Source organism: Mauremys reevesii, linkage group 1, assembly GCF_016161935.1.
Source record: "Mauremys reevesii isolate NIE-2019 linkage group 1, ASM1616193v1, whole genome shotgun sequence".
Lineage (NCBI taxonomy): Eukaryota > Metazoa > Chordata > Testudines > Geoemydidae > Mauremys > Mauremys reevesii.
The window spans coordinates 321,462,700-321,480,501 of NC_052623.1; positions in this window are offsets into that span (position 1 = coordinate 321,462,700).

Genomic DNA, 17,802 nt, shown 5'->3' on the forward strand with positions numbered 1-17,802 from the left:
ATTGGGGGGAGGGATAGCTCAGTGGTTTGAGCATTGGCCTGCTAAACCCACAGCTGTCAGCTCAGTCCTTGAGGGGGCCACTTAGGGATCTGGGGCAAAAATCAGTACTTGGTCCTGCTAGTGAAGGCAGGGGGCTGGACTCAATGACCTTTCAAGGTCCCTTCCAGCTCTATGAGATAGGTATAGCTCCATATATCATAAGTAATAGTAAGGAAATGTGTGATAGGGTTTACAAATTACACACTGGAAAGTAGGAGATTAAAGAGCAGCTCATAGCCTGCTCAGCTGCACCTGCAAGCAGGGCTTAAAAAAGGGAGAAGAGCAGCTCAGAAGAGGGGCAGGAAGTGGAAGGGAACAAATGGGGTCTGTGGGTCAAAGTATTACCCTAGGGGCACCTTGTCTGAGATCTCCCTGCATGGACCTGAGGAAAACCTACAAAAGAGAAGGGGCAGGGTGTGCAGGTCAGAGCCCCAAAAGAAGGGTTTCATGCTCGTGCAATTGGCAGGGGCTGGGATAGGAAGTGGTCCAGGGAGGCTGGAGGCCTGATACCCCAAGGGGCCAGTTGTAGCTACCCACTGTTGGACCCTGGATTGGCAGTTGGTGGAGAGGGTGGGCCTGGGCTCCCCTATCCCACACAGCAGATAGCACAACAAGCGGGGGGAGGATTTGCCTGAGGCCTAGTAGAGCAGACCTGATTATTCAAAGTTCCAGCCCCTGCTATCTCAGTGTAGGAGGGAGGGGAGAGCTAGAAACTCCTGCCTCATCAGTGGGCAGTGCCACACTGTTTACAGAATGCTTGTGGCAAAAAATACCTTTCACCTGCAACTTGCTATGAAACTCTGCCTCTTCCTCCTGGACAAGGACCAGGCTGTAAAGATCCATGCATTTGTTACCTCCAGATGAGATCACTGTAATTCAGTATAATGGAGGCTGACTTCAAGACACACTGCAAGACCTTCCTCTTTTTCCACAACAACTGGAATGTGATTAACAAATGCAAGAGGGAAAAAATAGACCCTAAGCAGAGCTTTCCATAGCCACAGAAGAGGGAAAAGCTGAAAACAACACTAAAACCTCACTGTGTTGACATAATTAACATGGCAAGCCCTTAGATGCTACAGAGTCTGGTGTTATAGACAACCTTAAAACAACTAACTTCGTTTTAGGATAATTTTATGCACAGTGTCCGCATTAATTCCAGTCCTCTTTATCTGACAGTTCTTTGTTTACAGAGACAAGGTGGGTGAGATCATATCTTTTATTAGACCAGCTTCTGTTGGTGAAAGAGGCAAGCTTTTGAGCCATACAGAACTCTTCTTCAGACCTGAAGATGAACTCGGTGTAAGCTTGTCTCTCACTAACAGAAGTTGGTCCAATAAAAAATATTACTTCACCCACCTTATCTTTCTAATATCCTCTGACCAACACAGCTACAACAACACTGCATATCCATTTCTTTGGCTTTTTAGGTTCATTTTTTAAGGGCTTGATTATAATCTCAGATATGATGGCAAGCATTGTGTGCTGAAAGAAACTTCCTACTGCACTAGCTTGTTCATTTGAAGTAATCACAATGCTCTTCAGTATATACATGAATATCTGAAATTAGAACCAAGTCTTAGCTTCTTCTTGCCCAATAAACCACATGATTATAGCCTAGACCTTGGCTGCTTGTCATCTCCACATAAACCATGCAACTGGAGCCAAGACTTTCTTGTTTCTCCATGTAATAAAGCCTTCTGCTGCTTTCCACTTCCCCATCCATGCAGTTAGAATAATTGCACCCAACTCTCTTTTCACACCCATTTTACAGCAGTTCAGTTCCTTTGATTTAGTGGAGCACCTCCTGATATGCATCAGTCTGAGAGGGAGGATGATTATTGATGAAATCTAGAAGCTGAAGCTGCTGGTCCTCCATTTCTGCCCTGCAATTAGAAAATCTAGGCATCAGCCTATATTTTAGCCTTTCAATTAGACTCTTGGCTCCAGTAGCTGCTGGCTTGTTTCAGCCATGCATACTTTTGCATCAGTTTCAAGAGTGTGTTCTCATCTTTATCTCAAGGATTACACAGTGAAACATTTGAGGTTTTTCTACCATAAAAATCAAAACTTGCAACTTAAAATAATTTATTTTACATAATTTCCTTTTTAAAAAGGCATCCTTCCACATAAATATTTTTCTGTTTTTATTATATGCCCTGTTGCCTACCTAGGTTTGCCAAAAAAAACTTATCAGGATTAATTTTTACAGGTAAGTTATTTACAATCAAACTGCCTACAATCAAATCTATTATGGAAAATCAAAATGGTTTAAGTAACAAGTAGAGACACTTACAAAATTATAACTTAAATTGTCATCTTCTTACAGCATTCAGATGTTCAGTTCAGTACATGGAGGGTTTTTTTCTCCTGTACAGTCAACCTATAAAATGAATATAGAAAAATATTGCTTTAATTCATGTTCTCCAAACTCTTTTTTATATCTCATATACCTTTATATATCTCATGTACTACAGTAATACCTAGCTCTTCTATAGCGCTTTTTGTCAGTGGATCTCTAAGTGTTTACAAAGGAAGTCAATATCATTATCCCCCTTTTACAGATGGCGACACTGAGGCATGGAATGATTGGGTGAACTAGACTACCTGACATTAAATGAGGATATTGATATAATAGGCACTGTGGAAACTTGGTAGAATGAGGATAATCAATAGGATGTGGCAATACAGTATGCAAAATATATAGGAATGACAAAGTAGGATGTGCCGGGGGAGAGTGGCTATATGTGAAAGAAAGCATAGAGTCAAATAAAGTAAAAAACTTAAATGAATCAAATTTTACCATAGAATCTCTGTGGATAGAAATTCCATGCTTGAACAATAAGAATATGGTAGTAGGAATGTACTACTGACCATCTGACCAAGATGGTGACAGTGACTGTGAAATGCTCAGAGAAATTAGAAAGGTACAAAGGCAGAAAATGCAATAATATTGGGATATTTCACCAATCCTCATATTGACTAAGTCTCAGGAAGGGATGCAGAGATAAAATGTCTAGATACCATCAAGGACTGCTTCTTGCAACAGCTTGTCATAGAATCCTGAAATAGATGAGAAGACTGAGTGCCCTAGTTGTGCAGTAGCCAGGTTGGGGAGAGAGGCTGGGAAGCTATACACTCTGGCTTCCTGCTGGCCGGGTTAGGATGAGGTGGAGGCTCAAGGCAGTGGAGATTTGTGAGGTGGAGAATCTACGTGGCTCGGCCTCCAGCAGCTAGCCTGGAAAATTTTACTTTCTGCCTGTAGGAATAAAGTTAAATGGACAAGAGTGTTCTAGGCAGACAGCCAGTAAACCAGAAAAGTCTTTCAGTTCTCACAAAAAAGAATTTTCCCAGAAATCCATCCCCTTGAAAAAATTTGCAATTTTGACTTTTCACCTCAATTTGGGCCCCTTTTTTTCCCCAAAAAACATGACATTTTTTTCCAATTTCCATTGTCCAGTCAGCTTTATATTCAACCCTTCCATTTGCTGCCAGTCCTTTGGGGCCACGTGTCTGTGTGCTTCATGGGACTCATGAGGGCTGGAGGCTATAGGGCCTCACAGCTACAGCACCTGCCTCAGAGTCATGGAACAACAAGTGCACTACCTAGTACCTTAAGGGGTCACCGAGCTGCCATATAAAGTACAGATGACTACTGACAGCATAATTTGAAGCCATTGGAATTGGATAAGAGTAACTGAGGGAAAACTTGGCTTGTAGAATCTTTATTACTGGGGCTGATGCACCAGAAGGGAAGAACCTAGGGTGACTTTCAGATCCCAGGGTGAATTTGTAAGCTGACAATAAGTAACACCACATGTATTTGTAATCTAACCAAATTTGAAATGGAATCAATGAGACTCAATAAACAGGGAACCCCACAATGACATTTTTAGAGGATCATTTTTCAGGGTAGAACCATACTTTAAGATTTTCTATTTTCATTAGATGCTCCATTTACTTTTCTCTTTTTCAAGCCAACTTTAATCTTTAAAAGAAATTATGATAACAGTAGTGATTGCCAGTTCTAGTAGCAGGTAATACAGGCTAATTACTAAACTTACCAACATTATTAAAGAATAGTTACCAAGAGATTAGTGATTTTTGTCTTTCACTAGCCACCTGAATACCTCCCCCAATTCGTACTGCAAATATGGCAGGTGATGTGTGCAGGGTCAGGGCTATGGCTCCCCCTCTCCGACCAGCTAGCAGAACCACCTGCTCATGTGAGCAGGAGCAACTGTAGCCCACAAAGGGTTGCAGTCGCTCCATACTATCCCAAAGTAAGACAGTGGTTATATATCAAAAGTCCTTAATAATTATTTTGACTTATTTTATTATTGTGACCCAGGAACCTTGTAGTGCCAACTGGCAAGGAGTACAGAGGGGGTGCACAGGGGTTACAGAAATCTCCTGCGTTTGGTATATACATTCTGGCTCACCAAAAGAGTGTCCTGTGAGGTCCCTAATAAACACCTGTGTCACATTGATCATCATCCTCATTGTGGAATGTATGCACAGACACTACGTAAGGAGCAGTGTGTATACTGAAAATATATTCTTAACGTCTTTGGCTAGGGACTGGTCACCAGCAAAGGGGAAATCAGATTTCGTTTCAGACAATGTGTTTATCTAGCTGGATGTTCACATGTAAATTAAGTATTGTATGGTTCACAGTGGGTCTCCTTTCACCAGTCTGAACTAAATATCAGTGAAGGATTGTAAAGCCTCAAGGGAGAAAAGTAACAGGAAGAGGAAAACAGTGGGGTGGTGGAAGAGAACCTTACCTTGAGGTGCACATCAAAGGTGTTCTTTACTATATTGTGGGGACAAAGAGGATGCCCTACCACCCTTCACTGAGGAAGCAAATGGACAGCAAGTTTGCATCATGAAAGAGGGGTCTCAACCAAGCTTGACTGAAAAGGCTGGAGAGAACTTTGGATGAGATAAGCTTATTTAGCCAAGAGGATAACTTGTTAGTTAAGTTTAGTCTCTAGAAAGCATGTTATGATTCTGTTTTGTATGTATGCATTTGTTTCCAATACTTTTACTCACGATCACTTGAATCTCTGTTCTTTGATAATACTTATCAAAGTATTTGATAATACTTGTTTTCTCTATAAGTATATCTCTGTGCTGTGGTGTTAAGCACAGTGCTGGTCCTGAGCTGACACTTACAAGCTATTGTGTACATTGTTCCTTTGGGAATCGCAGGCCTGGTATTTCTGTGAGCATTCAGTGGAAAAGGGGCTGGATGCTACAGGGAACACTCGGAGACTTAAGGGGTTGTGTGTCTATCACTAACTTGTACAGAGAGAGTGAGGTGGCCTGTGGAGGCCTGGAAGGCAGTGCTTGTGTTGCCAGAAGCTGGTGGAGTCATGTGGCTGATCCACAGCAGGCACAGACAAGACTTTCTCTCTCTATGAGCAGGTGGTGGTGAGGTGCCTCAACCCTCCACGCCCTTGGGAAGTATCACAATGATCATGTCCATATCACATTTAAGGGGCAGCTGGTAAGTGGAGTCTGAGATTTACATGTTTAGTGAATCATAAAAATACCAAATCCACCAGATCCCCTCTTTTCTCAATCTTTTGTTTCTCATTTGATCCACATGGTTGCTGAAAGCAATATTTGTGGGCCCTTTCAAACCATCTCTAGGCTGCATTTCACACTTAATCCCAGTATCTCACTTTGTCCTCTCTCTCTTTGAATCTTCGTCAAACCTAGGTATGCCTCCCAGGACTCCACCTGGTCTGTATACTAGCACAGCCTCTTTGCTGGTCACATTTGATCACACACTTTGGCCTTTTGTTGTACTCATCTCTAGAACTCTACTTCCAAAACACCTCATGCCACCATGGTAAATTCACAGCCTTGATTACGCAAAGCTCTTCTAAATCTTTTTTTTCCAATGCTCCTTCTGCTTCTTGTTCCATCTTAGAGAGTGCCTGGGGCTCAGATATGCAATGGAGCTGACTGCTTACATGCTGACTCCCAGCCACACTCTGTACATTGTGTGGTATATGTCTGAGTTTTTTCTCTCTCTCTCTTTCTCTAGCCATCCACAGACCCCAACTAGTTTTATTTATGTTCTCAGCAACAGTTCCTCACACTCAGTCAAATTCCTTTGCCATTTCCTTGGCATTCTCTCGCAAGTTTTTTTTCACGGCCTTTTATCTCACTCCATTTTAAACCCTCTCCTCTCTTAAAGGGCCAATAGTAGTTTGTTCTCTTTTTTTTTAAGGGGGGGGGGCTGATTTTCAGAAAGTGCTGAGCTTCTGCACCCTGAAAAATAGGCCCATGTAAGGTGTTTCAAATTAGGCACCCAAAAATTGAAGCATCTAAAATCACTAGTCACTTTTGACAATATTGATGGAATACAAGGTCCTGATCCTGCGGTCAGCTCAGCACAGCCCCAGGGAACCACCCACTCAGAATGCTTTGCAGACTTAGGGGACTGAGCAATTAATGCTGTCATTCCAAATTGGCATGTACATTCCAAGTTCATTCTTCTGTGTAGGGGTTAATGGTGGGTACCATTACTGTACTATTCGACTCTGAATAGATTCATTCTAATGTCGCACATACCATTTGTCTTAGCTGGAGAAAGGTTTCAAGGTACTTCATCCCTGCCTTATGCAACTCCTCTTGGCCTATTTCACATTCTGCACCCAGCTCCAGCCCAGCAGCCAAAGGAGCTGTGGGCAAGCTCTTCATTCACAAAGGAAAGTAGAGACATGAGATGCAAGTACTTTAAATAAAAAAGGATTGGACAAGGGAGTGTGCTAGTTCTTCTTTCCTTTTAAAGTAAGCCAACATGTGTCAGAGAAGCGCCGAATAGATCAGGGGAAGAATCATTCATGGTTGATGGAATAGACTGAGACAAGTCAAGGCTGACTTTATCAGGATCATAACTGAACAAGCCAAGTTTGAATCTTTTAACACTCCAGTGAAAAATACACTTGAGAAGCAGAAGGACTTCTTTTTAATCCTCCCACTCAATGTGAATAATCCTTTGCTATGCTTAATGTTCCTTGATTACATGTGCTGTTACTCCTTTTTGATGATTGGCAGTGATATTGTTGTGCCAAAAAAGGTTTAATGTTTTAGTAATTCACTCCTTGTTGCAGCCAGCTAAGATCAAGTTCTTTGATTCTCTTCTCTTTGATTCTGGTAAATGTGGTTTATTTAGCGCTATTGTTTTCATCCTTTAAAAAAAAAAGGTTTTCTTTCGATTTCCTTTAGATGTCTCTTAGCGTTTTATGGCATCCCTTCTTGTCATGCTGTACTAGACTGTTTCAGAAGATAGTCTTCTTAAAGAGTTGACCCGTGCAACTGTCTGTAATGCCCTTATTATACACTCATGCAAACTAGAAGGATACTCAGCTACTCAAAAATAAATCAAATAGCTATCAAATAATATTGATTTATTCTGCTTCTTTTCAAATGATTTATTAGCTTGATGTTGCAACCTCAAAGGTGGCATACGAAAGAATTTTTTTAAAATTGTTTGTTCCCCTTATTGTTTTATTACAATGTGTTAAAGAAGCCCTGAAAGGCGTTTTGTTTTTAAATCCTGCTTGGTTTTAACATGCAAATAACAGAAATCTCATGTTGCTTGGTTATGCTGGAGGAGCCTCCTGGGGGTTTCAAAGCTCTCAAACCCTGCTTGAAAGGTTGGCAGTCCTGTATCTTTATCCAAAATAATCATTCATCAGTGGAGATAAGTAACTAGGTGTTAATAAAAACAGAGTTTTAAATAGTCTGATTAAAAATCCTTTCCCCCCGCTCAACTGCTCAATTTTCAGTCTCAACCCCACAATATAACTTTGTTTGTTCACTGGTCTCTATAGAGCTTTCCCAGCTACCCAAGTTGTAAGCAGAAATTAAAAACTTTTTTTTTTAAAAAAAGAGAAAGACGGAAAGACATTTCAGGCTTTCTTTAGCGGTCATAAAGAAGCAAAAATGGCCCAGGACCAATTTTTCCCTTTGCAGATCATCTTTAAGTAATGTAGACTAGGTAAAGGATTCTTTCATCTCAGCTATTCTGAGCCAGTTCTTTAGTTGGCATAAACTAGCATAGCTCCACTCCTCTGCATTCTATTTGATTTTTGGAAGATAGCTAGTACAAGAGGTATCCAAGGAAAGGAAATTATCTCACCATAACTTACACCTACAAAGTATTCACCACTTGATCTGCATTTTTATTTGTGTACATTCTGTTACATAGTCTGATGCTGTACGTGATGGGATATACAAACCCCACACTGGGCCGGAACAGGTTAAAGCACATTACTGCACCCAGGTAGCCCTGCCCTTCCAGCTCTGCAGATCCTGCTCCAACTTGAAAAGGGAGCAATCTAGATCAGAAGGAGGAAGCCTGGTGAGGAGGACAGACCTACCCTGAAGGGTCCCAACAAGGGCTCAAGAGAAGTCTCCATGAGGGAATAAGGCTATATGCTGAGCCTTGTTGGGGCTGATGGTTTGGTTACCTTTTTCTTTTCACCTTCTCTGGTACTGGAAGCTGGGAGAGAACAGCAGCAATAGGAAGTGAGCCAGGGAGAGTAACTCAGAGGACATCTTCAGGTGCCAGACACTCTTGGCCCTCCTAGGGCCCTGGGTCAGAGCCCAGTGGAGTGGGTGGGCCGGGGCTCCTCTACCATGGCCCCTACTACAGGAGGTACCCCAAACCACCTGCCCACCTCACCACACCTCTGAGTAAAGGAGGACCAGGACTGGGAGGAGCCACTAGGTCTGCTAACCACAAGGCCACCTAACCCACCAAGGGCACTATTACGCTGTACTAAATGGTATTTTACATTTTTATCGAAACTGTCCAGGACATCTTTGTCTGGACTTTGGGCCTTCAAACAGACAACCTGCTATACTGGAACTGAGAAATAAAAGTAACCTAAACTCCGAGAAAGAAAGAAAGAAAGAAAGAAAGAAAGAAAGAAAGAAAGAAAGAAAGAAAGAAAGAAAGAAAGAAAAGGATTGGGAACCGAACCCCATTCCTCCTCTGAAAAATAAAGGGCTGGATTCTGTGTTGTAAAAAAGAAAATTCAGGAGCTTATTGCTGTGAGCAAGATGACTCCATTGCAAATCCCTTCCTTACTCTGAATCCTGAGTTTAAAACTTCTAGCTATGCTTTTAGCATCTGACAATGAAAAGGGTTTGTACCTTAATCCCCCTGTATGCGCCAAACTACATTTTGCAATCACTTCCACTCATGCAACCCATTTTAGCCAAATTTACATGCAGCCAAACAGAGTTTCACACATGTGACTGGTAGAAAATATACTCAAACAAATTTTAATCTCAATCACCAGTGCAAGATCTGGGCCTGACCTCTAGCTTACTTTTAAGTGAACAGCAGGCTTGGTAGACTCCTTGTATTGTGGAAAGTACGCCATCCAGGTCTCTTAGTTGAAGAAAATAAATAAATGGCTAAAATCAGAGGCATGGGAGTTTTGTAGAGAGAAGGACACAGAAAGAAAATGGTGAATTAAAGGTCACATGGTGGAGTGACAGTGGAATTGGGGACAGAGAGTCAGGGAGCTAGCAGGGGTTTGACTCAGCTTGGATAATGCCAGTTTCTGTCCAAATAATCTATGGTAGGATAAGGGCCAACATTAGCAAGTGGGCTGTGGGTAATTGCAGTTATAAAAGGTGATGACAGCTCCCAATCTGTTAGGGGACCTGCTGACAGAGAGTGCAGCATCAAAAGTGGATGATGTTATTTGGCAGGAGATGTGCCATGGGCAGCTTGGTGCAGCTGCCAGGCAGTTTCTGTCAACAAATCTTGTATGGAACCCTGCGCTAAGTTGCTTTCTCCCAGCTGAACATTTTTAGGGAAGGGAGTTAGTGCAAACATTCCCTCCCCTACCTTGGGGATGAGTCCCTAGGGCTACAGCACAAGCTGCCCCTATTGGCACAAGGAGGGTAAAAATTGTAGACACCTGTACCAGTAGCCACGAACTGTGTCAGAGTGTTCACTGTGCAAGAGGGGGATTGGCATGGTGTCACTTTGCTTGGGTGAAGAGGCGCCAAGAAGGCTAATTTATTTCATTTATTTAATAGCACTTGAGGGGCCTTGTGACTTATTTTGTAAAATCCATTGGTTAAGTAGAAGGAAAACCAAGGTTAGATAACCTTAGGATAAATATATACATGTCTTAATGATTCAAATTTGTAGTGCTATTGAGTCCAAGGTTTGGGGTTTAATTCAAATTAGAGAGGCATTTATAGGGTCATCAAATGCAATAAACATACTTCAGTATTGGGCCTGAAACCTTAAACATAATAGAGCTATAGCCATAACTATTAGACCTTTCTGCCTTCAGGTGACAGCTCTGACTTCTCCAGTAAAGATTATGATGGTAGTAACCCACAATTAAAACCAAAAAATGAGCATTCTGTGGTCTTGAACTTGTGATTCTGGACTCCTGTACAGCTCTAACAATTAGGCTAGTCAGCCTAAAGATATCAGTTCTGAATGTTCTGAAATTATCAGCTGGCTTCAACCAAATAAAATTATAAAGTACATATAAATATTAGCCAAATTGTGTCCACATTCCCAGAAGACCTGGAATCATGCTATCCTATTCAAATATGTTTACAATGGATGTTTTTCTTCTCGGTTTTCAGTCAAGAACCAGAAAAGAGAGGAAATATTCCCAAACATGTCTGACTTTGAATTTCCTATATGCAGTGTTGTTGTAGCCATGTAGCCAGGATATTAGAGAGACAAAGTGGGTGAGGTAATATCTTGTATTGGACCAACTTCTGTTGGTGTAAGAGATAAGCTTTCGAGCTTACACAGAGCTCTTCTTCAGTCCTGTAAGCTCGAAAGCTTGTCTCTCTCACCAACAGCAGTTGGTTCAATAAAAGATATTTCCTCATCCACTTTGTTTCTTTTAACTTATTATGGTAAATACATGATGTATGTGTCAATCTCCATTATCAGAACCTCAAGTATCCAAAACTCCCTGTAACCTGAAATCTGACCATCTCTCCCAATGTCTATTGCTTATGCTAAAAATTCCTCTGTTACCCAGAATTATTCATTGTTCCCCAATCGAGTTGAAGTAACAGACATTTAGGGGTTTGAGTGTTCCATTCACTCTGGAATAGGAGTCCCATACAATTACTACCAATTGGTGCCATAGTAAAATGTAGGGGTTGTGGTGACGATTGTGGGAAATTCACAAACTGCAGTTAAGAGAGTCATTACACTAGTGTCAGTAAAGAAGTCATCAGTGTTTACAGTCGTGCAGTTTATAGAATTAACTCTTGTAATTTCCACAGTTAGTCTGCAGTTTAAAAAAAAGTTGTACAAAAAAAATATAGACTCATAGACTTTAAGGTCGGAAGGGACCATTATGATCATCTGGTCTGACCTCCTGCACAATGCAGGCCACAGAATCTCACCCATCCACTCCTGTAACAAACCTCTAACCTACGTCTGAGTTATTGAAGTCCTCAAATTGTGGTTTGAAGACCTCAAGCTGCAGAGAATCCTCCAGCAAGTGACTGTGCCCCATGCTGCAGAGGAAGGTGAAAAACCTCTAGGGCCTCTGCCAATCTGCCCTGGAGGAAAATTCCTTCCCGACCCCAAATATGGCAATCAGTTAAATCCTGAGCATGTGGGCAAGACTCACCAGCCAGCACCACGGAAAGAATTCTCTGTAGTAACTCAGATCCCCCCCATCGAACATCCCATCACAGACCACTAGGCATACTTACCTGAGGATAATCAAAGATCAATTGCCAAATTAATTGCCAAAATTAGGCTATCCCATCATATCATATCATTATCCTAGAGTCATGACTAAAATTTAGCCCTTAACTCATCCTGTTGGGATTGTCTAACACTACTATTTGATGCTATGACACACACAAACTGTATGAAAAGAACACTATTCATTGTGCAAGTTCAAGAACTCATTCAGTAATCAGGATGAACATTTAATGACCAGAGCTTCAATATTTTGTTTTCCCCCCCATTATTCAATGTGTGGCCCCAGGCCTTATTTTCTGCACACTATTCAAACCCTGATTCAATGACCAAATTGTTTATTTCCTCATGAGGACATCACTATAGTACTGAGTGCTATACAAACATTATTTAATGTGCAATGGAATTCAAGATTTCTACGTTTTATCATTGCTCTGCTGATTTAGGGGCATAAGTCCCCTCAATTGAAATGGTCCTTGTGCTCCTAAGTCACTTAGGTGCTTTTGAACATTCCAACTCTAAATCCAAATTTAGGAGTGGCCTGATTTTAAAAAAAATGCTGAAGATCTATCAGCTCTGATTAAAATAATTGGGAACTGATGGTTGATCAGTACTTTTGAAACCAGGTTACTTGTTTAGGCATCTAAAATCTTGAAAATCTCGGCCTTAAAGTTAATCTCTATGAGTTAGTAATCTATATAAAAACTGAGTTTAAAAGCCACCCTTCTGTTGTCTATTTCCACATATGTGCAGGGAAATGCCTAAGTAGTTCATGTGTTTGCTTTTTGTATCAATTGAAACTTTCTTGATGTTGTCAAGAACCCAAAGGAGAGGAAATATTTTATTAATGAAAACTTCAGATTTGGGGACTGCTGCTTGAACTGTGCATGTCCAGTTTTACTGGAATTTGTATTGTCCTCTCGTGCATACGGTTCATACTGCTAATCCATTTAGTCTATAGGCCAGATTGGGATGTGGTGTAAGCAGATGCAGCACCATTGATTTCAAGGGTGAGGTTTGTCTGAATTAGGTCCGGTGGATCAGGTCTTTGGATAGTCAGGCAGACACCAATTTTAAGGTTAAAATTGTTTGATTTTTCCCTCATCACATGGAGATAATTGTTGTCTAGCCATGTTGGGAGGAAGAAGGCATTCCTTTGAATTCATTTCTTTTTCTGCTCCAGCTTGTTTACTTTTTTATTCTTTTTGAAAGCCACTTTATAAAGGAATTTGCCTTCTCAGAGAGAGAAAGAAAATGGTCTTCTGGTTAAATCACAGGTCTCAGGAGATGGATTCTAGTCTTGCTTCTGCGGCAAACTTCCTGCATCACCTGGGCAAGTCAGTTAACTTCCCCCACGGGTAGGGAGGGATAATAATACCATCTATACAGGATTGTTAGTTTATTAATGTTTGTAAAGTGCTTTGAGATCCTTGGATAGAAGGGGGTCTATGGAATTGCAAAGTAATAGTAGTAATAATAAAGGAATTCAGTTCTGATCACACACAGTGAAAACTGAAGGACCAAAAATCACAAAAGGATTCAGATCTCTTATTCTAGGAGTTTCATCTTAAATCAAAAGAAATTCTACTGAATTTCCTTTTTTTTATTTTTAAGGACTTATTTGTGTTTTATTTTTACAAATGATCAATGGGCAAATCTTTGCTTAAGATTTTTGTTGTTGTTGTTGTTGTTCTTGGAAGCCTTCCCAATGACAGATGGTGAATGTTTTCCATTTCTAGGTTGCACTCTTCACAACCTTGCTTTTGGCCTAAGTTTTTAGGAGAATTTTGAGCCACTGTTTTGTGAACAGAAAAATAGCACCAGAAATTACAAACAGAGGCTTCCAAGGAAGGAGACTCTAGATCAGTAGAAATGTTAAAATATTTTTTCAGTCATTTTTTTAGTCATCGTTATTATTTATTAGTATTGCAGTGGCACGTAGGAGCCCCAGTCATGGACCATTGTGCTAGGTGCTGTACAAACACAGAAGAAAAAGAGAAGCCCTGCTCCACAGATACTTAAAATCTAAGTATAAGACAAGAGACAACTGGTGGATACAGATGGAGAAGCACAAGGAAACAATGAGACAGTATTAGCATGACAAGCTGTGGTCTCAGCACACCAGTAACCTAAATGTTGTCAAGTTTTTTGTATTTGTTTTTCCCTTAAGAAGGGATTTGAAAGAGCCCAATGTGGAGGCTTTGCAGGTGTTTACAGGAAATTCTTCCCAAGCGTGAGAGCAGCATGGGAGAAAGCACAAATGTGCTTGTTCGAAAATGTAACAAGTGGCCAATGAAGGCTGGCATCGTAAGCCAATCAGAGGTGGGAGTCAAAATCTCAATAGTGAATGAGATGATCGGTAGGGTGGGAACAGGCCATGAAGGGCCTGAAAAGTGAAGACAAATAGCTTGTTTTTGATGTCATGGGGCGGGGGGAGCAAGTGAAGTGATTCAAAGAGAGGGGTGACAGCATCAAAAGGATGAGCTAGGAAAAGGATCTTTGCAGCAGCATTTTGAATGGATTTGAATAAAACAAGATGGGATTTGTCAAGCCCAGAGAAAATGATGTTGTAGTAATCGAGATGTGAGATCATGAGCACTTGGATGAGAGTTTTAGCCAGGATAGGAAAGGCCACAACTAGGAGATGTTCAGCAGGAGAAATCAGCAAGATCTAGACAGTCTGGACACAAAGATATAGAGCAGGGGTCTGAAACTCAATTTACCTTAGGGCCAGTGCCAGTCCTCAAATCCTCCCAGCGGGCCAATAATGTCACTCATGCCACCCAGAACCCACCCCTCAAAACTCCCCCCCACAAAACTCTGCCCCCCACCTACCTAAGGCTCTGGGAGGGAGTTTGAGTGGGGGAGGAGTTCGGGGGAGGAGATTGGGGTGCAGGCTCTGGAAGGGCATTTGGGTGCAGAAGGAGTGAGAGGTTGGGCTCTGGGAGGAAGTTTGGGTGGTGGAGGGAGTCTGGGGTGCAGGCTCTGGGATGGAGTTTGGGTGCTGGGTGCAGGCTCTGGGCTGGGGCAGGGGTGGGGGTGCAGGAGGTGGGGGTGGGGTTTCAGGCTCTGGGAGGGAGGAAGGGGGAGGGGCACAGGCTCTGGGAGGAACTTTGGTGGGGGGGTGGGAAAGGGGTGGGGGTGCAGGCTCTGGGAGGGAGTTTGGGGGCGGAAGGGGGTATTTGGAGAAGGAGTGGGGGTGCAGGCTCTGAGAGGGGGGTCAAGGGGTGCAGCACTTACCAAGAGAGGCAGACCGGGGGGCCTCCGCACGCTGCTGCCCCCAGGCACTGACCCCACAGCATCCCACTGACAGCAGGGGTGCTCGAGGCAGAGGCAGGGAGGGGCTGCCAGACACGTGGAGCGAGCAGGCAGACGCTGCTCAGCTCCGCCATGCTGCCGGTGGTGAGTGGGGCCCCTGGCCATGGTAAATCACCTCGGGGGGAGCACCCAGAGGCAGCAGGTGGAGCCAAGGGAGAGACCCAGCCCCAAAACTGCTGGAGCCCCATGAGCCACACTGGGGAGGTTCACAGGCCGCCGATGGCCTGCAGGCTGCGAGTTTGAGACCCCTGATATAAAGGGAAAGCAGAGTTGAAGATGACAACCAGGTTATGGCCCTGAGGGAAAAGGAGGGTGGTGGTGTTCTCCATAGTGATCAAGAAAGAAGAGGCTGGGGGGAAGGCTTGGCAGGAAAATTAAGAGTTCTGTGCTGGCCATGTTAAGCTTAAGCTGATGTCTGGACATCCACAAGGAGATGTCAGAGAAACATAGTATCAGTGGAGTTACACGGGTGTAAGATTGGCATGATAATGATGAGTGGCTCCCCATTACATAAAATTTCAGTACTGCAAACAGTTATTTAAAACTAATTAAGGGACTGGATTTCAAAAGCATCTAAGGGATTTAAGAGCACAAATTCCATGAGATTTGTGCTCCTAAATCCTTTGCATGATTTGGAAAACCTCCCCCTAATAATGAAAACAATTGTGAACTACCAAGCAAGCATTACGGGCTTGATCCTACATATCTCACTCAGGCCAAACTTCCCACGGACTTCAGCTGGAAGTTGGCTTTGATAAGGTGAGTAGTATCAACCAGGTCAGATTTTATTATGCTAAATATTGTTATAAAAAGTCAAAGTATGTGTTTAGTTTGTACAGACAATACAAAGGTGTGAAATGATCATAAGCTGTAAACAATCTTTTTTGTAAGATATGGCAAGTAGTTCATGTAGTATTATTTATGCAGTGAGTCTAATATTACAAGTAGTTAAAGAAATCAGCACACTTTACTCACTGTCTTCACAAAATGGTATTACGATGGGGTCTTAGGCACTAGCACTAGTAGACTGACTTGCACGACCGGGACCTAAATAAGTACACTCTAGCTGAAATGTGATTCATGTGATGCATGAAGCTGAAGGCCGGATGACTCCAGCTCCTGAAAATGACACCTTTGTAACCACCCACACTAGAGTGCATTATTACACTTAGTAAATTATTTTGTAACTGTTTTATCTAATGGTAGGTGAAGACGTTGTTTTATAATTACACAGTCTATCTTCTTCTCAGACAATTGGGAAAAGTCAGATTTAACAAGGTACATAAGTTTTACTAGAACACTGAAAACCTAATGGCTGTCAGCTACATTCCAAAGAGAAAGGTAACATTTTCCCAATCTTATTAAAAGAAAGATGTGAAAACCAAATTACATGGGAGAAAGAGGGGACGGGAAAGGGGTCATTCAATAGCTGCATTTTGTTTTGATTCATTCTGTTGTTAGAATGTGATCACAAGTCATAAAATGTACTAGCACGTCCATAATGTATCTCCTCCAAAACTCTGCAGAGGCAATAGCGTGCACAAGCACAGAACAACAATGACTAGAGAAACTATTCATCCAAAAGTCATTCTGCTCCTCACCTCATTCACCAACCCTCCCGGAACTCTTCAGAGGGATTACTCAGGGTACGTCTACACTACGGGACTATGCCGAATTTGCATAAACCGGTTTTGTAAAACAGATTGTATAAAATCGAGTGCGCGCGGCCACACTAAACACATTAAATCGGTGGTGTGCGTCCATGGTCCGAGGCTAGCATCGACTTCTGGAGCGTTGCACTGTGGGTAGCTATTCCGTAGCTATCCCATAGTTCCCGCAGCCTCCCCCGCCCCTTGGAATTTCCGGGTTGAGATCCCAGTGCCTGATGGGGCAAAAATCATTGTCGCGGGTGGTTCTGGGTAAATGTCATCAGTCACTCCTTCCTCTGGGAAAGCACTTCTGGGGGTGGATGGGGGGGTGCGTAAATTGCCGAGCTATGCCCTGACCCACCGCGGACACTGTGTTTGACCCTAGAAGCATTTGGAGCTCAGCCAAGAATGCAAATACTTTTCGGAGACTGCAGGAACTGTGGGATAGCTTGAGTCCTCCAGTCCATGAGCGTCCATTTGATTCTTTGGCTTTCCGTTACGTTTGTCACGCAGCAGTGCGCTGAGCCCCTGCTATGGCGTCTGTCTGGAGATTTTTTAAAAATGATTTTGAATTTCGTCTTCTGTAACGGAGCGCTGATAGAACAGATTTGCCTGCCCTTACAGTGATCACATCCACATGGTCCATGCGGGAGCTCTTTCTTTATTTAGATTTTTAACTGCATCGCCACCCGTGCTGATCTGAGCTCCACGCTAGGCAAACAGGAAATATTCAAAAGTTCGCTGGGCTTTTCCTGTCTACCTGGCCACTGCATCCAAGTTCAGATTGCTGTCCAGAGCGGTCAGTGGTGCACTGTGGGATACCGCCCGGAGGCCAATACCATCGATCTGCGGCCACACTAACCCTAATCCGATATGGTAATTCCGATACTAGCGCTACTCCTCTCGTTAGGGAGGAGTACAGAAACCGGTTTAAAGAGCCCTTTATACCGATATAAAGGGCCTCTCAGTGTGGACGGGTGTGGCGTTAAATCGGTTTTACGCTCCTAAAACCGGTTTAAACACCTAGTGTAGACCAGGCCTGTGACATACTACGGTGAA